This window comes from Nyctereutes procyonoides, unplaced genomic scaffold (genome assembly GCF_905146905.1).
Source record: "Nyctereutes procyonoides isolate TBG_1078 unplaced genomic scaffold, NYPRO_anot_genome, whole genome shotgun sequence".
In the NCBI taxonomy this organism is placed as follows: domain Eukaryota; kingdom Metazoa; phylum Chordata; class Mammalia; order Carnivora; family Canidae; genus Nyctereutes; species Nyctereutes procyonoides.
The window spans coordinates 59367428-59391347 of NW_026575046.1; the positions used below are offsets into that span (position 1 = coordinate 59367428).

The 23920-nt window shown below is 59.8% G+C and overlaps 1 protein-coding gene across 3 annotated transcripts in view; it reads right to left on the minus strand.

The window, feature by feature from the left end:
* The window catches only part of ZMIZ1 (zinc finger MIZ-type containing 1), a 230008-nt gene extending 229211 nt beyond the window's left edge, over positions 1-797 (minus strand). For all 3 annotated transcript variants that reach the window (XM_055325669.1, XM_055325671.1, XM_055325668.1), the window contains exon 1: positions 426-797. The gene's annotated coding sequence lies outside the window, so the exon portion shown is untranslated. The remainder of the gene's footprint in view (positions 1-425) is intronic.
* Between the last annotated feature and the right edge of the window lie 23123 nt (positions 798-23920).

Consider the following 23920-nt stretch of genomic DNA (forward strand, 5'->3'; position numbering starts at 1 on the left):
CCGGCGGTTCCCGCACACACAGGCGCACAACTTGGCGTCCCCGCCGAAGGGAGGCGAGGGCGACCGGGGTGGTCCCGCCCGGGTGCTCCCCTCCCGGCCCGGCCGCACGGAAGCGGGGCTGCAGGCGCACCGGGCGGGAGGCGGCCGCGGGGTCCGCGCGCGCACAGGCGCACTCACGCCCCGCACAGCCCCCGAGCCTCGGCCCGCGCGCAGCCCGAGCCGGCTCCGCGCGGACGGGCGCTCGCCGGGCGCCTGGGCCTCGGCCCCGGGCCGCCGAGGGGAGCGCAGCGGAGCCCGGCCCCGGCGGACCCCGGAAGGGAGAAGCCTCCAGCGCCCCGCGCCCCGCGCTCGCGTGCCCCCCTCCAGGGGAGCCAGAGCAAGGCCCGGCGGGGCCAGCGGGCGCCCGGGTCTGTCCCCAAACTTACCGGGCGCTGCGAGCGCCGCTGCCGCCGCTGGAGGACGCGCCGCTGCCGCTGCCGCTGCCGCTGCCGCTGCCGCTGCCGCCGCGGCCGCTCACCGGGCAGGCCCGGCTCGGGCCGGGAGGAGCGCGGCGAGGGCGCCGGGAACGGCTCGGCTCCGGCTGCTGCTCCGCGCCGCCCGGGGCTGGGGTCACCGCGCTGCGCCGGCGCTGCTCGCTCGCTCCGCCGCCGGGCCGCTGCTCGCCCGCCCGCCGCCGGCCGCCTGCTCTCCCGGGCGCCCGCCGCCGCTCGCTTTTTTAATGTCCACAGACAGTGAAAAGGAACTCGGCGTTAGGGGGTGAGTAAGTGAATCAACTCGCCCGGAGCCGAGCAAGTTGAAGTGTCAGATTACATTGGCTATTCTATTTCCAAAGGGCCCCGCGCCGCCGGCCGCCCGCAAAAGCAGGCGCGGAACCACAGGCGGAACGGAGCGCCGCCGCCGCCAACGCCGCCGCCGCCGCCGCCGCCGCCGCCGGCGCTCGGCTCCGCTCGGCTCGCGCTCTCCCAGCGCTCTCGCCGGTCACTCTCCCTCTTTCCTGTCCGCCTCCTCCTCTCCCTCGCCTTCCCTGGCCCCTTCTTTTGCTCCGTCTTCTCCGCTCCCGGGTCCCGGGCCCCCCCCTCCCCAAGCTTCCCCCCGGTCCGCGGCTCGGAAGAGCTTGGCGCGTCACCCCCCACCCCGTCGCTCACCTCCCTCTGCTCTCCCCCTCCTCCACTAGTCCCAGCCCGCCGCCCCCCCCCCACCTCCCCGCTCCTGCAAGTTTAGAGTAGGAGAGAAATGCTGAGCCTCCGAGGGCACCACATTGGGGCGGGGGCAAAAGCCGCCCGGCACCCCGCGGCACCCGCCTGGCTCGCGCGCCCGGGGCTGGAGGGCACGCGGGGCCGCGAACGCGGTCAGGTCCCCGCTTTGCGGGTGAGCGAGTTGCTAGCGAGGATCGCCCAAGCGTTCCCCCTGGAGGAGGCTTCGGGGTTGCTCCCAGAGCCCGGGCACCGACTGGCGGGGCGCGCAGAGGAAGCACCACCGCCCCCAGGGGCGGCGCTGGGGGACGTCGGGGCGCGGACCCCGGACAGCCGGGCAGGACCGTGCGCACGGTCTGACCCCGCACCCCGTGCGGTCCGGAGACGTACGCGTGGATTCCCCGAGGCCCGCGGGCGGGGCGGGGGCGCGCCGGGGCGCAGGCCCGGCCCCCCCAGTCCCGGGCTGGGCACTGCCCCAGGCGCCGCGGAGAGCGCTGGCACCCACGAGGCGCGGTTGGGTGCGCCCACGCGCGGGGTTCCCCTCGCCGGCCCACCCCCGACAGCCTCTAAGTGCGCACCCACCCTGGCTCCCGTCCACCGCCACTCACACGGAAACTCCTACACAAACGGCACACACGTCCGCGCCCACACTCAGTTTTACAAACACGCTTCCACACGCGCGCGCACAAACACGCACACGCGGACACTTTCCCTCACCAACATACCCGCGTACGCGGCCATCGCGAGCACATTTACGCACACGCAACTGCACACACACACACACATCAATGTGCAACCCCAAACACACACACACACACCCCAAAAAAAAAAAACACAAAAACAAAAACACGAAACATCCCCCTGGGCATTAAACCCTCGCGCTCACGTACACATCCAAAGCCACATCCTCCCCCGCCCCCCCGCCCCCCAGACCACGACGGGCGCCCGCGCAGCACGGGCTGGACACACACTCGCGCGCACGCGGCGCTCTCCTCCCGGCACAGGCGGGGGAGGCTTCGGCCCGGCGCCCGCCGCGGACTCCAGGTGTGGGCGCGGCTCCGCGCTCCGGGTTTTGCGGTCCGCCGCGGTGTCGGAGGCGAGGCGAGGAAGGGAGCTGGAATAACAAAGGCAAGTTGGGGAGAGCGCAAGGGGGCGCAGCCCGGGCCGGGCGGCGGGGGGAGCCCTGCAAGGCCTGGGCTCCGCCGGCTGCGAGGGTCTCGGGCGCCAGGAGCCGGAGGTGGGGAGGGACGGGGCGGAGGGGGCGGAGGGGGCGGAGGGGGCGGAGGGGGCGGAGGGGGCGGGGGGGCTGGCGAGGGGCGAGGGGCGGGGCCGCCGCGTGACGTCAGAGAACAATGACACCGCCGGGGGCGGGCGCCCGGAGGCAGCCCGGGCGGGGGTCTTCCCCGGGGACTGGGACGAGCGGAAGGCGTCCGGGACCGGCTGGGGCCGTTGCCTGATTGACGAGGCCCGCTTGGGAGCGCGGACGTGCCACGCAGACCCGAGGATCGTCCAGGCCCCCGGGGCAGCGCGAGCAGCGGGCCGGGGTACCCCCCCCCGCCCTATTTCAAAACATCCTTCAGTGGGCATCTCTGACCTCGGCTTGAACTCCTTCAGGGCCGGCTGGATCACCCCTTCCACCGCCGAGGGGAAGGAGGCAAAATGAATTTGCCAGCCTTGAATTCATTCTCAGGGCTTCGCTAGCCTGGCAGCCCGCGCGCGAACTCGGCTTGGATTCCTGAGGGCTCAGAGGACTGCAGCTCAGGTCCACAGGGGCGCGGGAGGGGACGCCGGGGAACCTGCTCGAAAGTCCCCAGGGGGAATTCAGCCGCCCTATGCCATTAGCTGCAAGGGAAGGCACTCCTCTCCGGGGGGGGGGGGGGGGGCTGGGTCTTTTGACCTGTCACATGGGCTGTTATCAAGCTGCTGTTCCTGCAGGGGTGGCAGCTGAGCACCCCTGGGGAAGGCGGATGGTATGAGAGCCTTCCAGACCTCTCAGGACACCAGGGAAGCGTGGTCCCAGGACATTTCTGTGGGAGTACATTCCTGAACCCCTCCCCCTCAGCCTCTGCGCGGCCCAGGTTCATAAGTGGGGGGGGGGGAGCCTGAGAAACCCCTGAAGGCCTGACCCGGGGCTGGAAGGTGTAGTCCAGCTTGCTGAGTGGTGGCTGGAGCCACAGCTGCTCCCCCTGGGAAATCTATAGCATCGCAGCAGCCGGAAAGCTACCCTGCCACACACCCCGGGTCTAGACCCTCAGGACAGAGTTTCTGGGTTTACGAGCCTGGAGGGCAAGGATCCAGCCTCAGCCAAGAACTAGATGGATCAGGATGGGTCAGGATGCTGTCCTCTCTACATCCCTGTCCAAATTCCTCAGTGAGTGATGTAGGCTCACTACCTCCAGGAAACAGGGAATGGAGACAGCCTTGGGAGTGATCACTCATGTTCAGAAGCTCCTGTCCAGAAGATACCCACCTCCCCACCCTGCCATTCCCTTTACAGCTGAGAGGTAGCGTGCTACTGCAGAGGGCAGGGGAGCCAAGCCCAACACACAAAGCAGGCCGAGGGTAATTTCAGCTCTTCCTAGCTGGGCAAGCATGATACTTGATGGCAGCAAGTCTGAGAAACCTCACCTGGGCCCCCGGTCTGCCCAGGCCTCCTGGGGATCCTGGGCTCCAGGCCTTGGGACTCAGGCCCTTGCTGCCTCTATTCATTTTTCAGGGAAATAAGGTAGGCTGGATCCCTGTGGGGTCTTGGAAGAAACTACAATTTACTACCTACTGAGTGCTGGGTACTGTGGTGAGGGCCTCTCAGCATCGGTTCGTTGAATTCTCACACTGCCTTGAGTTAGGTGCTCTATTACGATCTCCACGTCTGAGAAAATTGCACTTTGAATCACGTGGTCAACCAGGATTCAAACAGGCTCTCTTTAACAAAATTTCCCGTTGACCTCTTAGCCCAGTTCTGCGTCCTCATCCGTAGACTCTCTGGGTGGTTGGTCCTAGGAAAGTCGCTAGCCCTCTCTGGGCTTCTGTAAACCAACGGTGAGGTCTCATGGCAGTGGCCAGGTGTCTCTGGGGATAATGAGTCCTCCTGGCCCTGGCGTCTGTGGGCCTAGAGATCTGTGGGTGAAGTGGAGGGGAAGGTGCTTTCACTTCCCAGCCACGGACAACTGGAAGACAGATCCCACTCAGCCAATGCCGGACCCAGAAATCACATGGCTCCAGGAGCAGCTTGGTGCCCATCAGGAAGTTACAGACGGCATGGGGCTGGCCTATGGGTGCCAACATGGGTGGGTGTAGGGGTCCTGCCTACACCCACCTTCAGAGTAGACTTACATTTTATTCATTGCCTTGTTTTCCAGGAACCATCAGCAGGGAAGAAAGCCATTGCTTAGGCCTAGGCCTGGGGAGTGGGGAGCCAGGAGGAAGGCAGTGGTAAGAAGTTTTAGGTCTTGGGAGGAGCAGAGGACCTGTACAGGCTGCAGTGACTAGGGCTTCCTGGGCCAAGGACCCTCAGGGGGCTGGGGTAGCAGGGCACTGGCACACGTGAGGGTGAATTCCTATCTCTCCAGGACGGCCTTCTCGGTCTCCACAATTCACCCCTTCACTCCCCAAAAGGGAGCCCGAGGACTAAAAGGGCAGGAGGAGTGTACACTGTTGAGAGCTTCCTGTTTGCCAGATATTTCTCATTCCGTCCTCTCTCCACAAGCCAGAAGGTGTAATTCCCCACCAAAGACAAAGGCTGAGAGAGGTGAAGTGACCTGCTTCAGGTCCCACAGTTATTCAGTGGCTGGGGCTGGACCTCAGGGTTGAGAATGGGGACTTGGCTTCCTTCATCCCCAGGCTATGGTGCAGACAGTGTGACTTCCTGAGCCTTCTGGGGTGGATGGAGGAAAGACTCAGTCACCTGCCAGGGAATGATGGGGTCCCCTCCATGGTAGTGGGGTAACGGGAGTTAAATTTAGTCTTCACACCTTGGTGGATCCAGGAGCCATTTGGTCCCTGCCCAGCTCTGAGGCAACTGTGTTTCTAGAGATGGCTGGTTGGGCCCAGCAGAGAGTAGATGTGCCCCTGAATATATCCAGTGCCCCTGGGCTGCCTCCTGCCTGTGTTCCAGTCCATTCTCCGAGGCCCTGCCTGCCCAGCCTCCTGGCCTTGGCTCTTATGACCTTTCCACCAGGAGTGCTGCCTTAGTTCCCATCATGGATCTCTGCCTAATGGTTCCAGACCCAGCCCAGCCACCACCCCCTTGTTCTCCTGGGAGGCCTGAAAGAGTCAGCTGCTTCAGGAATTGGGACACCTTTGCTCCCAGTCCACCGCTGCCTGCCCGACTCGCTGTGTGTGTCTTGAGCACATCGCAGACTCTCTCTGTGCTCCTATTTCCCCATCTGTCAAATAGAGTATGGGACATGGGATATCCAGTGGTACTTCTGCCTCTGACTAAGCTACAGGGCACTTTTGGGTTTGGCAGGGGCGGGGGGGTGCTGCTTTGGGGAGCGCCCTCAGAGGGTCTCCTTTGACTGCGTAGGGAAAGGAAAACATGTATTCAGAGGGGACCATCTAGGGCTGTGAGTAGGTAAGGACCTTAACGCCTTGCTTCACAAGGTATGTTCATCCTCTGAGCCTTGCAATGAATGGCCTTCTCCCAGGGATGAAACTGAGCCCCGAAAGGAGGGGATGGCTTCCCCATGGCCACACAGCTGGGAAGTGTCAGAGCTGGAACAAGAACCAGGTGTCCTGACCCAGAGCCATCTGGGAACTAGGAGGTCCAGGCCGGCTAGGGGGTCTGGAACAAGCAACCCGAGGGGGATCAAGCCTCCTCCCTCTATCCTGACAGCTCCTCCACCCTGAGAGAAGGGTCCCTCCTCTCTGGCACTGTTGGGGACAGGAAAAGATCTCAAAGCCTCAGATCTCCCCTCCTCACGGGGACAGCAGTCTGCCAGCCTCAAGGCTCATACCCCCTTGCCCTGACCTGTGCATGTAGCCACGCTGGGTGGCTTCTGGAATTACCAGCCTTATGTACATACTCTTACCTCATCATGCTCTTCCTGCCTCCTGGGACATACCCCTGCCAGCCTTCAAGGCCACATGTAGGACCACGTGCTCAGAGGCCTGCCCTGATTGATAACTCTAACCTGGTCTCAGCCCCACGTGGTGCCGCCCTTGCCTCCAGCATGGTCATTACCATTGTAACAATTACCTATTAAGTTCTTACTGTGTGCCAGCCACGGAGGATCTCATGCACGCAAACTCCTTTCATCTTCACAGGAGCTGATTTTTTTTTTATTCGTGGTAGTAACTTTTGCATTTTTACAGATGAGGAAACCGAGGCATAGGGGGTTTCATCGGCCCAGCGTGACACCTCACTAGGCAGGGCAATTATTTTGATGTGCACTGGTCTCCTCCTCCTTCCCCTACACACACAGTGCCTGGCTGAGACTGCAGGCCTGAGGATGGCCCACTGCTCTATCCCATCACCCGGCATGGTGCCTGCGTGACTGACAGGCGGTCAAGTGCAGTGGGAGGTACACGGGGCACGCAGGGATGAGCCGGACCCAGCCCGCCAGGAGCACCTAGGCTATCAGAAAGAACTGCCCCCATCAAATACCCCTCTAAAAGTGTGGGGGACGGAGGAGGGTTGGCAGGGAGTGGGGACTGGGAAGGCAGGCTCTGCGGGGGAAACAGACCAGAGCAAGGCCTGGACCTGCCCAAGTCACGCAGCAAGTGTGAGGTAGCAGCGGGGTGGGACCCTGGCTTCCCAGTGTGATGTGCCTCCTTGCACCTTGCAGCCAGCTGTGGGGTCCCTGAGTCTGTGCTGGTTTTCAAGGACACGCGGTCCCAGACGCCTCCATGATGCTGAGCTGTTCAATGAGTGGTTCCAGTTCTTCTCTCCTCTATTAAAATTTTTTTTTTAAAAGAAGAAGAAAGAAAGAAATCCAGGCATTGTTCCTGACTGCAGCTGGTGCCAACTAGAATCCCGCCGAACAGAATGGAGCCGAGAGCCGGGCCGCCAGGGGCCTGGCTGCTGACACAGGGCCTTTTCTATTTTGCTTTCCCCCGGGGGCCCAGGCTGACGTTTCGTCCCCTCCATGGGCACCCTCTCCACCTGCCTCCCTGGCCCCGGCTCTGAGGCTCCCGCTGCCTTCACCCTCTTTGCAAATATCAGATGCCACTTGGGAGGGCCGTGGAGCCCCGCCACCCCCTGCTTTCCTCCCTCATCCATCCACAACCCGGAGTGAGCTGGACCCCCTCCCTGCCCCCGCTGCTCTACCAAGGGAAGGAGGGGGGCCTTCGGATGCCTGTCTAGGAGAGTGGCAGGAATTCATACTGCGTGGAATCTTTGGGAACACTAGTTTGATTTCAGAATATACCAGGATTTTCCATCCCACCCTGGCCTGACTTGGCAAGTGCCAGTCCAAGCTCACCCGTTAAGGCAATTTGCGGTAGTGAAGGTTTGGGGGTTGGGAGGGGTGGGGTAGGGTGCTGGTGGCAACAAACAGCTCTGCAGGCACAAAAATGCTTTTTCAAGTTCCTGGTTTGCCTGCTGCCTCTGCTCCAAGAGACTTGGTCTTTGGAGGAAGAGGCTTTCCCCAGACTCTCCCTGGCTGTCTTCATTTCAGCCTCCCCTCGCTGCCCCCCCTAGGGCCCCGAGCTTCCGTTTTGCAACATCCCCCACCTCTGCCCTCCAAAGAGCTGGTCTGACCCAGATTACCCCAAGCATCTGCCCAAAGAGAGCGGCAGCCTGGCCACTATCCCGTGTCCCCTGGGGGCCCTTGGGCTCGGCCTGGCCATCAAAGCCAGCTTCTTGAGCATCCCCTTCCCTCCTCCTGCGGGTACAACCCGTTAGAGTTCGCAAAGAGCGCTTTAGGTCCCACCTGAATCCCACAGCAGCCTAAGAGGCAGGTGGAGATGCCACAACCCGCTTCGTAGAAAAATAAACTGAGGGTTCAAGAGGCCCAGTGGTTTGGCCAAAGTCACGCAGGAAGGGGCAGGATTGGTATATGAACCCCAGGCTTCTGCTTCCATGTCACTAAGGCAGAGTGGGGACCTGAGTGGTAATGGTCTCAGAGGATGGCTCTTCAAATGCCACCACAAGACAGGATCCTGGACGCACTGATTCGTCTGACAAACACTGAATCTCTGCAATGTGCCTGGCACAAAACTAGGCACTCGGGACCCGACAGTGAACAGACACACAGGACAGCTTGTGTTCTGTGAGAGGAGAGACAGCAAGCAAACCGTGCAGGAAGGTGTCCCCATCGCATATTGGAAGGAGCCCCGGCCAGGAGGCTGGAGACCCGGATGCTGGTCCCAGTGTTGCCCCCAACCACCCGCGCGATGTCAGATGAGGCTCTCTGCCTGTGAAATCTGCAAATATGTGGCACCTTACGCATGTCCTCGGGTCCCTGCCCCACTCCCAGCCTCGGAGTCAAGTGGTTAATGATTTCCTAGCGTGAATAATTACTCTGATTAATTTTTTCTCAAACCTGACTTCTCATAGGCTCTCAGAGCCAGAAAGGGGCTTCTGAGGTCATTGCAGCGAGAACCCCCTAAGCCTCATTCTTCTGCTTGCATACTTCTGGCAACGGGGAGCTCGATCCCTTACAGGGCAGACACGGCTCGGTGGTGTGCGGGTACGTGTTTAACACCTGGCTCTCCAGCGTGGGGAAACCCGCTTGGTGGCGTCTGCCGATTTCCGTGGTGTCAATACTCCCACCGTGGCTGATTTCCAGCTGCTGACTTAACCTCGACCGGCCCACGGAGTTGCTGAAAATCTAGCCGCAGGCTCTCGTGAGGCAGCCCTGCCCCGCAGGAAGGCCTGTGCACCTTCACGTGCTGGGAAGCTCTTCCTGCCAGGGAGCAAAACATCTCATTATCAGGGGCTCCAGCCTGAAGGTCCTTGGGGCGTCACAGGACAAGGGGAACCCTGGGCCCCGTGAAGCCCTTCAGAGAAGAGGAGTTGGCTTCTGTCTCCCCAGGAGAGGGGAAGTTCCTGGGCCAAGCGGGGTCAGGGTGTACACACCCTCCCTCTCTGCCTCTCCTTCCTCCCTCCCTTTCACAGTCACTGGGCCTCTGTGACACATCGGGCACGTGCTGGGTGCTGTAGACCTGGTGACCCCGTCTCTGCTCACGCCGGCCCCTCCGACGGGAAGGGGTGGCCCTCCACGGCCTGTGCCCCGCGGAGGCTGTGCTCAGATGTCACCGGCTCTCGAGCCTGCCCTGCCCTCCACCCCTTCCCCTCCCGAGGCAGGCAGGCGCCCGCCCCCCCCCCCCAGCCCTTCTCGGGCCCTGTTTGCCACTTATCACTTCCTACCTTGGATTACAGCTATCTGTGTACTCGGCTTATCTCCCCGCCAGACTGAGAGGCAGCGGGCTCGCTGAAAGAGCGTGGACTTTGGAGCCCCGAGACCTGGCCCCGAATCCCAGCCTCGCCACTCACGGGGCGCGAGCCCCTCCTACCCCGCTCCTGTGGCCTCAGCCTCTCTGTCTGAAAAGTGGGGCTGGTCGTAACTACTTCCCAAGGTGGTCGGGCCATTAAATGAGATTAGAAACGTAAATCCCCCCTTCCTGTTCCTGTCTGGACTCCCATCCTCTGGGGGACAGAGGTTGTGTCCGGTGCTGCTCTGTGTCCTCCTGGCTGTAACAGCGGTGTATGTATTAATGACAATGGGGAACACATACGGCAATGGCTACGTGCGGGGTATTGTTCTAAGAACTCACACGTGTTAACACACTTCATTCTCACAACAGCCTTGTGGCATCGGAATGGCTCCTCCCGTTCGTAGATGCGCAACCTGAAGCGCAGAAAGGTTCGGTAACAAGCCCCAGTGCACACAGCAAGTGGGAGAGCTGAGATCTGAATCTAGGAAAATCAGCTCCAGGGCCTTATCTGTGAATGCTGTGGTTAAATGGCCACAGTGGGAGGGCTTGGAGGGGCTTATGGAGCCAGGTTGGGTGGGGGCCGTGGGTGTCCATGGGGCGCCCTGGCCTGCTGACATTCTTGTCCTGTCCTGTGGGGTCGCGGTGGACAGAGAAGCTGCCGGTCTGTCCTCTAGGACGTACTACTGGTCAAGGGGTTAGTGCCGAAGAGAGGAATGTCTCTAGGTCCCTGGGGGCAGGGGTCTGAGAGACTGGGCAATCAGAGAAGGCTTCCCAGAAGAAGTGGCGTTTGCAGTTGGCCTTGACAGATGAAGATGTGGGTGTGGAGGGACACCACGGAACAGCGGGGAGTGCAGGGGTGGAAGGGGTGTATTAGGGATTCACTCAGGTGTCCGTCTAGACCTTCCCCTGTGTCCCAGGGCGGGCGGTAGAGCAGATGAGGTGAATATGGGGAAGAGGGTGGTTAATCGTCCAGCCTGTGAGTCATAAAAAGCTGAGGGAACTGTTCCGGGGGCTCTGAGAGCCAGTATAGACCCTGAAGGGCCGAGGGCCAGTTGGGCTGCCCCTGGGGCCACTTGGCGTTTTGCTTCTTTATAAGCTACTCTGAACCCTCAAAGTCCCTGGCTCCTGAATCCAGCTCTGCCTCCTGGTTATATCTCTATGTTCCTCAGCTTCCCCATCTGCAGAATGGGCACGAAGAGTGGACCTCGGGAGCCCGTCGAGGGAGGAAAGGGGGCTGGCGGTGGGGCCGTGCCCGACACTCCTGGGGCAGAAAGTGGGAGACATGGGAGCCAGAAGGGGGTGGGTGGGAGGAGCTCCGTATGCGTGGCCAGCGAGCGCCCAGCCTGCCAAGTTGGCTCAGGTTGTGCCCCGTGATTCTCCCGACACCACATGCTCCATTTTCCCGGCATTGCCAAAGGCTGCCCAGCTCTGCTGGATTAGACCCAACCGCCCTCCTAGGCTCCTGCCAGGACAGAGCCCGGCGGGCCATGCGCTGACCCTGCTCCTCCCGCCAGCCCACTCTGGGCTCACAGTGCCCCTGCAGGTACCACTAATTGTACTAATGAATCCTCTGAGGGCATGGGTTGTGTGCCAAGGGCCGCGTTAAATGCTTCCGTTATACTAACTAATTTAATCCCCACAACCACACTTGAAATGGGTGTCAAGCGAGGAAACAGGCATGGACAGGTTACAAGCCAGGTGGTCCCGCCGAGGTTGCAGGGCAGGAGGGGTGAAGCCTGAGGGGTGCAGGGAGCCCGTGGAGTCTGGCAGCAGGGCCTGCGAGATGCAAGCCCGCACACCTTCTGGCTGTTTCCATGCGGTGGTGGTGGCGGGGGGGGGGGGGGGGCTCACTTTGCCTTCCTGCTCGTTCCAGAGTTCACAAGCAGCCCCTCAGTGTCTGCCTGAGCCCGTATGTCCGCACACTGGACACCAGGGGCGTGCAGATGCTCGTAGATGACCCCACAGGAGTCTTGCTGTCACTGAGTCACAGACACACGTGTATAGGCACCGTGCCCACCCTGCCGCGGACACGAGAGCACGCGCACGTGTACACACACCCGCACTCACACCCAGGCACATACACTCCTCTATCCCCAAAATGACCCGGTGGGCTCTGTGAACTCACGGTGCGTCCCCCGGGCCCCCAGCCCCTGTGGATGGCCCTCTGGCCCAGGCATCCTCACTCTTGTCCCTTCAAGCCCCTGGCTCCAGACTGTGGGTACCCCGCAGGTCTTGCCCGAATCGCTGCCCCGCTCTGCCTCCCTTTATAGGAACCGGGCCTGGGGGGGTGTGGTAGGGGTTTGGGGGTGGATGGCTACCCTTCCCCCACCCCCAGGGGCTGCAGAAGGAGCAGCAGGAAGAGGAGATAAATTAATCCTGGCCTCCCCTCCCCCTTGGGCTCTCTGTGATGCTAATTCTTTCTGCCTTTGATCCAGCCCAGGCCCCTAACTCTGAGCAGGAGCAGGCGCTGGGCCTGCCCTGAGATTAGAGCTGTCCTGGGTGAGGCCCCCAGGCATAGCCCCCCAGGCAGCAGGTTGGGATTTCTCTCTCCGGGGGAGGGGTCTTGGGGATTAGAGCTCTGGTTACTGACCCTGGCCTTTACAGCACACGCCCCTTTGCAGGAACATTCTCATTCCCTCTCCTCCCCAAGGGGCTCTGTAGTTCCCATTTTACATAGGAGCAGAGTGAGGCCCGGGGATGGAAGGACTCCAAGAGCTTCAGGCCAGTGGGTGGTGGGTCCAGACCCGGAACCTAGCTCTCCCGGCCTCCGATCTCACCCTGTTTGCATTGGGGGTTTAGATTTGTTCCGGTGAGTTTTGCTTTTTTTCTTTAAACACTACTTATGGAGGATTCACTGTGTGCCAGGAACTGTGTCTTAAAGAGCCTCATGTCCTCCAGCCCTCCCACCCCGAGCAGCTCTGTGGGATCCCACTTTACAGGTAGGCAAGTGCTGCTGCATGTAACTATGTGCTGTGTCTGCCGAGTCCGGGTTCAAACCCAGGACACAGGCCACCCGTAGTCCCTCACTGCACAGAAGGGACATTGAGACCCAGAGAGGGGAAGGAAATTGGCTGGGCATTCATCCCCTACCTTCCTAGCTACACCCGGTCTTGTTCTGGAAATGTCTGGAATCTCCTATGGACCTAGTGGAGCTGGGACAAGAGTCCAGACCCCACGCTGCCCCCGAGGACAGGGGTCCTTGTGAGGACAATCACTTGGCGGCTCAGCTAATCACATAGAGGCCTGTCAGCCAAAGCGGCTTCAGAACAGCCCTGTAAACCTGGGCATAAATACAATTAAAACTTTTATTACATTCTATTTCATTCTATGTATAAAAGACTGTAAGCTATGAAACTCATTAGAGTGAACACTCATGACCCCCGTCCTGGAGAACTGGAAGCATTACAGACACATCCCAGAGGGAGCCACTACCTGGAGCTTAGTCCTGACTCTCTTCCTCTTTTGAACAAACGGTCACAGCACACGTGTGGGATCCTGAGCTAACCACTTCTGAGACACTGAATCACACGCTGCATTCCCAGGGGGAAGTGCCTTCTTTAAAGGGAAGGGTGGAGCTTTGAAGAGTAACTTGCACCCCCATGTGCCTCACCCCCCCCCAGGAGCCACCCCTCTCCCTCAGGGGCTGCCGTCTGCACCAGTTACCATGCTCGGGGGTTATTTGCCATGCAGTGCCCCATTTTGCCCTCCCCAGAGTTCCATAAAGGACATTTCCTCCTGGTGCAGCTAGCAGAAGCAGGGCAGGCCTGGGCGGCACACCACCTGAGGCATACCACCATGACTTTGCATGAGCTGTTCCCTTCACGGGGAATGCTTTTCCATCTAGTTGGCTTTGGAAAACCAGCTCCTAGGTTCAGCTCCAAGATTTCATTTGTTGGAAGGCCTTCCCTGTGAAGCCTGTCCCGTGACTCCCCCCCACCCCAAGGGTTGGCTGTGTCCTCCTCTACCCCATCAGAGTCCTTGGGTACCTTTCTGTCAGGCCTTGTCCTAGAAGAGATGTTCTAGAAGCTACCAAAAGTGGCCTTTATCCCTGGATCCCAGGCCCAGCTGGGTGTTGCACCGGGGCAGGTGCTTCCAGAGTGATTGAAATAATCAGGGTGAAGGTGAGAGCCCAAGGATATCTGTATGGCGCTCCATGGGCCACGACCTCAGAAGTCCTGCCCGGTTTGCTCCAAGGCCTGTGTGGATGGAGAATTTGGAGGCAAGGCCGGAAGGAGACTGCCCAGTCTGGGGACTGCTGTTTATCCATTTGCTATGTCGATGTGTGCATGTGCAACATGCATGCAGGTCAGTAGGTGTGGTCACAGGAGTACACGTGTCCACATGTGTGCTTACACACGGTTCCAGGTCCACAGGCCCTGCAGAGCATGCAGGGACACTTTCTTTTCCTGCTTCTCCACCCCACCCCCTGGAAAGTCTGTTTTCTTCTGAGTATCACACAAGTGATGGAACACCTGCTGTGTGCCAGCCCGGAGGGGTTGGCCACGTGGTGAGGGGGCCGGGTGCACCCGAGGGATGAAGAATGACCATGCACTAGCCCTAAAAGCCAGGTGCCACTGCCTCCACTTCCCAGGTAAGGCTCCGGACGGCCTCAGGGAACAGAGAGGGACAGCAGGAGAGACAGGAGCCTGGGACCAGATGCCCTGATGCCAGTGCCGGATTCTCGGTCGTGGGTGCCGAGACCCCTACTTCCAAGGGAAACCTGGCACCGGAGAGGCCACCCAGAATCCTCCCCAGCATCCTCCTCTCCTGCTGTTGGCAGCTGCACCGCTGGACGCTGTTCCCTGAGCGTCCTGCAGGGGTGCGCCATAGCTGTGCTGGCAGCAGGGTCGGGGTGCTCTGAGCTGGTTGGGGTGCGAGACAGCGTCAGACTGGGGAGCCCCACAGTCACACACATGAGCGTGGACGCACACATACACGAATGTGCACACGCAAACACACAAATGCTCACATGCACGCATGCCAAGAGAGGCAGTGGAAATTGCCTGGCACTAGGCTTCTGCCTTCTGGTCCCGGCCTGCTCCTTCAACTCAGGCTGCCCTAAAAGGGGCCCTATGGCTGCTAGCTCCCCTGTCTGCCCTCCACCCAAGAATCAGGACCCCGGGGGCTGAGGGAGACGATTGTAGGGGGATGAGATGCTCCAGTGTAGCACTGGTCGCCTGCCCTTTCAGGCGGGAAGGTGATGTGGGTTAGCCTCCGTGAATGAGGGGGCCACAGAAAGGGACGATCGCTCTCTTTCCTTCCCCGGCACCTCAATGCATGTACCCCAGGGGTCCTGAGGGAAGGCCTCTTTCCCGTGATAAGGGCGGCACTGTGGTTTGGCAGTCAGATCCTTCGGCTCTGGACTCCGATGGTCCTGGGTGAGCCCAGGGCTCCTCACCTCTAGCTGTGGGGTTGTGGGCAGGTCGCTTCACTCCACTGAAGCTTGGTCCTGAACTTGTACCGGGAAGGTGAACATGCTCACTTCACGGTGTTTGGAGGTGGTGGGCCGGGCCAGGCCAGGAAACAGCTGTTGGAGTGCTCAGGGCTTGCTCTTGTAAGTGCCGTGCAAGGCAGAGCTGTGTTGCGTCCAGACCCCAGAACCACAGGACATGGGCCTGCCTTACGGCTCAGTGCAGGCTCCGTTTTACCAGCAGGGTGACCCTAGGTGGGAGAGTCACCACCCCCCCCCCCAACCTCAGCATCCTCAGCCCCGAGAGAACATACCAATCCGAGGGGCACATGGGACTAGAATGACCGACCAGGTGGGAAGGGCCATGCAAATCACAAAGCTTGTGTCTCTTTTAAGGATGAAGGTGGGGGAACAGGTACTCATGGCCCCTCAATGGGACCCTGTCCTTCTGCACCCAGACCCAGGGCTCTGGGCTCAAGCTGGACTGAGAACTGCATGTCCCTCCCAGAGGAAAGAGCCATCGGCAGGCCTCCGGAGCTGCCAGGTTGGGGAGCTCTCCCACGGGCAGTCCAAGGGCCCTTTGAAGCCAGGAGGTTCGTACTGAAGGGGCAAAGGCGGCCTGGATTCAAAGCATCTCTCTGGGCCCTTAATTACCCTTCTTCACCCATAGGTGGAATTTCCACTCAAAGAGTGCGAGAGGGGCACCTGCGCTGGTGCTGGGGGCCGGCTTCCCCGGCTGCCTTTGTGTGGCAGCCACCAACCCAGCGGTGGCGCACAGCTCGGGTTTCTGATTTTAATGATTTCCTGAATTCATTCTGTTTCCTACCTGGGGGAAAGGAGGAGAGGTGATCCTCTTGAAAATTCACATAATTGCTTTTATTTGATTTTTATTAAAATGCATTCAGGAATAATGTGATTGCCCCCTATATTACGTTGTTCATCAATCTGGCATGAGGAATCAGCTTGGAAAAACAGTGGGTGCAGGAGCCGGATGGGCGATGGGGAGCAGCCACGGCCCTGTGGTGGTGGCCAGGTTGCCCTGGGGGAGCCACAGGCCCCCTGCTGCTGCCATCTGGGGAGGTGAGCTGATGATCCCACCAAGCCCCCTGCGTGGCTGGCTGCAGGAAGACAAGGTGGCATCGAGAGCGGAATGCCATGAGCACTCGCTGCGTGTCCTTCCAGGCCCAACCCCTCTTCCTCCGTGCTTCCTCTTCCCGCCTCTGAGTCCCCAGAGGCTGAGACTGGTCGTCTGCACTGCTAGCATCACCTGCCTCTACCTTCTCCCCTGTGCAATCCGCCCCCCCCCCCATCAGAGCCTCTGTCCTGGTCTTGTGGTCTCCAGGTTCAGGGATGACGTGCCCAATCATGCCACTCTGCTGCTCAGAAACCTTGGGGGCTTGCAAAGACCCCCTTCCCTGTCAGGGCCATTGGCTTTGGGACCTCTGCATGCAGTGGAAAGGCCTCCTGTCAGACCTGGTTGTGATCCGTGCTCTGCTTTATGCAGTGGGACGCTGGGCGAGTCACTCCCACCCAAGTGTCAGCTTATTGATTCAGGAATTGGGAGCACCAACATCTTCTGGATAGAAGGTAGGGCAGTGAACAGGCAAGTACAGGGTGGACGTAACTCTTACAGCAGGTGTGCATGGTGGAGGGAGGAATCTTGTGACTTGGCCTAGTGAATGCCTGGGGCAGGAGGAAGGGCCCACCCAGCCTTGGTCCTCTCTGAGGCCACAGACCAGCTGAGGTGGCCACTGTGACACCGACAGCATTTGCTTCCAGTCCTCTTGCCCTCATCCCCTGTGGCCCCCGCTCCTCCTTCCCACTGTGGATGGTTCTGGAGGAGACTAGGCTGGAGCTTTCAACCCGGCAGGGAAGAGCGGGGAACCACTCCCCTTCCTGCCCTTGCTCACCTTTTAGTATTTTCCCTTTACAGATGAGGTAACTGAGGCTCAGAGTGGGTCAGTGAATTATTTAGGGTGGTGCAGCCAGGAAGTGCGATGTCTCCGGGGCACAAGAAACAGGGAAGTGTTGGCTACACAGGCCACCCCCGAAGCTGTTGGGGAGATGCTTTGAGGGGATGGTGTTTGGCAGGTGGCAGTGCCAGGCAGAGCTGCCCTATGGCCTGGAGTGTGGGCGGGGACCATGGGTGTCCACTCAGCTTCCAGCTGGTCTCTCTGGGGTGGTCGCCTCCGCCGGGGCAGGCTGCCCGGGGAGTCAGGGAAGCATGGGGAGGTTGTGGAGAAACCTACTTTGAGAGCCCCCTCGGGGCTTTTAATTTCTGTGAAAAGCCCATCTTCGCTTAAAAAAAAAAAAAACAGACAAACCTTTGTTGTCTGTTGCAGTTTTCTTTTTTGTGTGTTTGTTTAGATGCAAGTCACTTGGCAGTAGATGCAGCCAGGGGAATTCAGAGAGCCAAGGCAATAGATTTAGAAATTCAACCGTGGGGCCCCTGAGGGCCAGTGTGGCTCCTCCGTGTAGCTGAGCGCTCGCTCCAGGGCTTGGTGCACGGCTTCCTCCGTGGTCTGGCCCCCTGGGCTGTACTGAGGCCACCCCTTCTCCCGGGGTGCCCTCCCTGGTTGCTCTCTGCTTGCTGGACTCCTCCTGCGAGGCCCCGGCCAAGCCGAGTCTCCTCTTACCTGTTCCTGCCCGGGGTTCCTGGCACCAGGCCTCTCTGTGCCCCCACCCCAGGGGCTGCCCAGCCTTTCCGGGGGGCCAGGGTTCTGTCCGACGGCGTAGGTCACTTCTCCATCACGGAAAGCACCGTGCAGAGAGCTGCGAATGACCTCTAGAGTCTCGGCAGAGGAAACCCCCATCTTGAGGGGCAAAGGGTGACCCATAGTTTCCTGAGGACAGCGCAGTTTCCTGGGCTGCAGACTTCCAGCGCTAAACCCGACAGTGTCGGTCACCCTGGCTAAAGCCACTTACTGCAGGCCACGCAGTGAGCGCATGGCCTGGAGCCTCCCACTCCCAGGGCAGCCCCGGGTCCTGATGCCATCACCATAGGGAGCACCTGTATTTGGGGAAGGGGACACGGGCCTGCCAAGGCAGAGATGGCCCAAGGTCATTGGTGAGTTGGCTGCACAACTGGACAAAGGGACCCTCCGATCTTGGAGCCTCTGCTGGTTCCCAGACTCCCTGCTTCTCTCAGAGCAACAACTCTGGGTGGGAGACAGAGCCCAGAACAGGGCAGGCACCCTGGGAAACAGCAACGGTGGGGGGTGGGGGTGGGGGTGGGGGAAGCTTGCTGAGCCTAGGAACCCTGTGGTCTGAGGGCCTGGCAGTGCTGGCGGTGACAGGGGTAGTGGGGGGTAGCAGGGGGTGGGGGTCGCACCACAAAGCCCTGCCCCCCCGCTCAGCAACTGCAGGAGTGGAGTTGGGCCATGACCCCCTGCCTCCCCCACGCCTGCCAGGCCCAGATGAGCAGAACCCCCTTATCAGATCTCTGTTCCTCCCCTCCTGGCACCACCTCCGCCTGGCCTCCACCCCCACCCCCACCCCAGCCCTTGCCCCTGCAGCAGATCTCCTTCCCCATCCTCAGCGCACCCAGCAGAGCAGCACCCAGGGCTTGGTTTCTGTTGCTTTATGCTAGTTTCCATTTGATGAGGGGGTGAGGGGTTGTGTGCTGGGCCTGCAAAGCCCTGGTGTGGGCTGCAGCTAGGGGGACTGTGGTAGATTCAGGGCTGGTGAAGCTGCACCCACAACCTTGGGCCCTTGGATCCTGTGCAAAAGGCGAGGGGCGTGGGCTGGGGGCTAGGCTCTCTGCTTGCTCCCGCAGGCACCTGCCAGGTTAGGGGATGTATCCCCCACCTCCCACTGCGGGCCGCTGAGGCTCAGCGAAGGTGGCTGGGGGGGTGCTGGGGCCTTTGTCTGCTTAACAAGGGCCTCATAGAGTTTCCCTCCTCGTCAGTCTGGGGAAGACGGCCGAGGTGATAGGGAGTCACTGAAGGTGGGTGAGCAAGGAGGTGTTGTGATGGAGACCGTGTTCCCAAAGGAGCACGCAGGCTGCAGAGGAGAGGAGTACTAGAGGGGAGAAGAGGCAGTGGGGGGCTCATGGGGGCTTTGACCTCCTTTCCAGAAAAACAAGGTGAGCCCCCCCATCCCCTCCAAGAATCATGGAGACCATCCCACGTGGCCAAGCACCAGATTCTTGCCCAGGACAGGCTCTGCCCTTGGCCTTCTCCTGAGTTCAGCTGTCATGCCCCATGGGACGAGGAAGCCGGCGTCTAAAGGGGGTCCTGGGAATGCCTGGGTGGCTCAGCAGTTGAGCCTTCTGCCTTCTGCTCAGGTCGTGACCTTGGGGTCCTGGGATCGAGTCCCGCATCGGGCTCCCTGCAGGGAGCCTGCTTCTCCCTCTGCCTGTGTCTCTGCCTCTCTCTTTGTGCCTCTCATGAATAAATAAAATCCTTAAAAAAAATAAAGGGGTCCTGAACCCCAGCCACCTCAATAGCCAGGTGTGGGCTGGGGCTCTTCCTCTCCCCAGCAGCCCCAGCATCCTTGGGAAGTGTTGGCCACCCAGGCCCATCTGAGAACCGTGGTTTCCCTTTCTCACTGAACTCCATCCACTGGGTTTCCGACCTCCTGCCTCAAGCCTGACCCCACCCCAGCCCTCGAGACAAGTCTCTCCAACCCCTGGCCTCACTGGGGGGGAAGTGCCCGCTCAGAGCAGGGCAGGAGCTGGCACAGCCTGTCTGTACTGTCCCAACGGCTTCCCCCACGTCCAGGGCAGGGGAGCTCAGAGCGCCAGGTGGGGTGTGGGGCGCCAGTGGGGTGTGGGGATCTCCTTCTGCGAAGGAAGCGTCTTTTTGTAAAGCGAATAATTCCCCCCACGACGTGGAGCTATCCGCCAGGGTCTCAGGCTTCCTCAGAGAGAACTGTCCTCCGCCCCCCATGCTGGGTTTCCCTGGGGATGAGCCACAGCCTGAAGTAGCAGAGGAAGCCAGGACCCTTGAGGAACCTTTAAGGTTCCCCTTCTCCCGAGACTTGCCAGATGGACGGTGTCTGGGCCCGGTTCGGCTGCTACACGTTCCGGCTGACTAGACGGTGGGAACACTTCCTGCTCACCGCTCTGCAGGCTGCGAGGCGAAGGCCAAGGTACCTGCAGACTCGGGTGGCTGGGGGCCTCCTTCCTGCTTCCGCCAGCCCGCTTCTCTCTGAGTCCTCACGACGCGGAGGGAGCTCTCTGGGGTCCCCCTCACAAGGCACCAATCCCACCGTGCGCCTCCTCCATGACCTCCTGGCCTCCTGGCGCCATCACCTCGGGGGTTAGGCTTCAACAAAGGGCTTTGGGGGGATCACGAACATTCAGACCATAGCAATCTCATGTTCACAGAGGGTCTTCAATGGCAGGAGAAAAGCGTTAGAGTCTCACGATGGCTATCATACCCACTTCCCAGACTGGCAAACCGAGGCCCAAGCCTCCAGGCTTCCTTGCTCGTGGTATTCAGAGGCCGATGTTTTTGGACCTTGGTCAAGAGCAGATGTCTTTCTGCGCCAGCTTCCGAGGCGGCCCCCACGCTCCCCTCACCCCCCCGCTGCCCTGAACTCCTGACCAGCATGGCGTCTCCTGCGCAAGAGGAAGGCTGCTATTCCTCCCCAGCCCTGTGCCTGTTTCTGCAATGCTGGGCTCCTTACTGCCCACATGCTCGTCCCTGTAATAAAAATACTTCTCCCGTTAGTTCTAATTTTAATTCTCATTAGGACCCACATCACCTGTAAGGCTGGCAACCAGACACCCTGGGAATGCGCCTGCCCCCTCTCCTGGCGATGGAGGCCTCTGGGGCAGGGAGGGAGTGCTCAGTGGATGCCCCGGGCACCCTGCCTCGCAGTGTGACATCCTCCACGGCTCTTAGCCCCTCCGGGCCTCTCCTACGTCCCCTGCAGTGCCTGGCTCATGGGATTGTAGGGATCAGAGGATAAAAGTGACGGGATCAGAAGCCCTTTCTGCAGGCCAGCACTGGGCGGGTTCCCTCTACAGGGCGTCCCTGTGTCTCCATAGCACCCCAGCTGCCAGGGGCATAGACTGGGCTTCGTGGTCCCACTTCTTACCGCCCTATGACCCGAGGGCTTCTGTACAGGGGATTTTCACAGACATTACACTGCTTATTCCCGTGCTGACTTGGTGTTCGTAGTCCTTTCCCTGGCGGGTGGATGGGCTGTAGCAGAAACTGCTCCGAGTCCAGCATGTCTCTGGTCATCTCGGGCAGGACACTATAAGGCAGCCACCGTGGGGGGCCTTCCACACAGGTCTCGGCAAGCCTGTGGCACCAGTCCTGCACCAGGTCCAGCCTCATGGCCGGCGAAGCAAGACGTCACAGGCCCCCCACCCCCCCCACCCTTCCCTGTCATAGAGCTCGAGGGCCTCCCCCATGCCCAGATTCCTGGCCTGCCCTATTCCTGGGTGTAGTGAGCTTCTCCCTTCCTGGGGCCGAGGGTGACAGCCTGGTGGTGATGGAGGTGGGATGGTCAGAATTTAGTTTCTTGAAAGAAAAATCTAGAAGGTCTATTTCCTGCAGCTATAAGTTTCGATATAGCCTCATGCCCCCGTCTTAGTACTCTTAGCCCCATTTGACAGATGAAGAAACTGAGGCTCATGGAGTTTGTGACTGTCCAAGCACATCTTTCTTGGAATGGGTGGGTCAGGGACAAGAACCCCTGCAGCTTTTGCCTTTATTATGCCTCCTTGACTAAGCCCCATATGGGGGACAGACGGGACAGTAGGGCTCACCAGTGGCACAGCTAGAAAGTAAGGGAGGACTCAAACTCTGTGCCAGGAAACATCAAGCTGGCCTTTGCTTGGTGCAAGCTGCCCATGGCCCGTCCGCCATCCGTCCTCCTTCAGCCTAGGGTCTGCAGGTTCTGTTTTCCTCACCAGCATGCGTCAGCCCTGCTCAGCTGCAGAGCCTGCCGGGGCCTCCTGAAGCTGTGTCTCCATCCCAGAGGGGGCAGCAGGCACCGCGCCAGCCCCCACCCCCCTGCCGACCTGCCACGGGCTCTTCTTCCCCATGGGGTCTGAGCCTGGGGAGAGACACAGACTGGCTCCGTCTGAGACTCCGTGTGTGCGGTCAAGTTTGGTGCCGGGAGCCTTGGGGTCAAGTCTGGGTCCTGCCAGTGACTGCGTGGCCTTGGACTATCACTTGCCCTCTCTGGGCTTCGGTTTCCCTGTCCTGCAGTTATTAGGGCTCTGGGAGGCCAGCAGGTATGGAGAAATGAGGAAGGGCAGCCCCTCTACTCGTGCGCTGACTGTTCTCAGGCCTGAGTCCCTCTGTCTCTCTCTGACTTTTAAGGAAATGGAATCTGCTGATCACTTCCAGGGCTTGGTCCTGCATTAGACTCTCCGGGAAGCATTTTCTCCCATGGACTCCTCCTCACAGTGCATTGAGTCTTGAATCTGAGCTGAGAGTGCAATGGAACATCTTATTTCGCCCTTTTGTACAGTGTCTCTGTGGTCCCTCCTGGCCTGGGGGTCTAGAGAGGCATGGACAGCTTCATGGAGGATGCGGCATGTGATCTGAGCCTGAAGGATAGGGTGACACCCCTTGTCTGTGGGTGGGAGGGGTCAGTGTCCTGGCCTCTGGGAGCCTGTGCTCCTTGGCCGAGGTAGGAGTCTGAGCTCTGCTTTGGTGGAGGCCTCAGTGTCCTGAGCCTCTCCCAGGCTCTTTTGCGTTTGGGGAGGGAGGCCTGGGAAGGTGCAGTGGGAAGAAAGAGGACCATCAGTCAGCCTCTGTGCTGGACACCTCTCTCACACGGGCCAGGAGACAGGGTTCCCGTCCTGGCTGACTTGCTGTGTGACCTTGGTCAACTGGCTCAGCGTCTCTGAACTTCAGTTCTCTGTACTCAAATGCAAAGCTCATGCAAAGAGTAAGAAGAGTCAACATTTTTTAAGCACTTGCAATGTGCTGGGCACTGAGCCAAGTGCTTTATTTTTATTAGCTCCTTTCATTCTCAACTACCTTGTGAGGGAAGGTCAGTGTGGTGCCCACCTCAACACCACGAACAGAGGCAGAAGAGGGGCTGAATGAAGCACCTCCAGTCCCCACCGCCGGTGAGAAGACAGGCTTTGCAGCCTGGTGGCCTGCCTGGGGTCCTGGAGCCGTGCGGCACGCGTGCACATGTGCACACATAGCAGCCACTGTAGGTGCAAACACTGCAGTTCACTCGGCCAAGCGCTTTACAAGAGCCACCTCCTTCATCCCTACAGGAAAACTGCCTGGAGATGCAATTAGTGTCTCTACTTTACAAAGAAGGAAATGGAGGCAAGTTGGGGACCATGGTCAAGATCACCCAACTGGGGACGCCTGGGTGGCTTAGCAGTTGGGTGCCTGCCTTCGGCTCGGGGCGTGATCCTGGAGACTAGGAATGGAATCCCTCATCGGGCTCCCTGCATGGAGGCTGCTTCTCCCTCTGCCTGTGTCTCTGCCTCTCTCTCTCTCTCTCTATTTGTGTGTGTGTGTGTCTCATGAATAAATAAATAAATAAATCTTAAAAAAATAAGAATTTTATGGCAATAGCTGCTATGAACACTCACGTGCAAATCGAGGTGAACATGTTTCAGTTGTCTTGGGTCAGCATTTAGCCCTGGAACTGCTGGGGACACGGTACACCAACAATGTTGACAGTGCTGGGCATCTTGGGATGTGCATGTATCTTCTTTGGTAAAGCATCCCTTTGAATCTTTTGCCCAGTTTTACTGGGTCGTTTGTCTTACTCCTGAGCTGTGAGAACTCCTCATATAAATTCTGGTTATAAGTTTCTTTGTTGGAAATACATATTGCAGGTATCCCTGGGTGGCGCAGCGGTTTGGTGCCTGCCTTTGGCCCAAGGCGCGATCCTGGAGACCCAGGATCGAATCCCACGTCGGGCTCCCAGTGCATGGAGCCTGCTTCTCCCTCTGCCTGTGTCTCTGCCTCTCTCTCTCTCTCTCTCTGTGACTATCATAAAT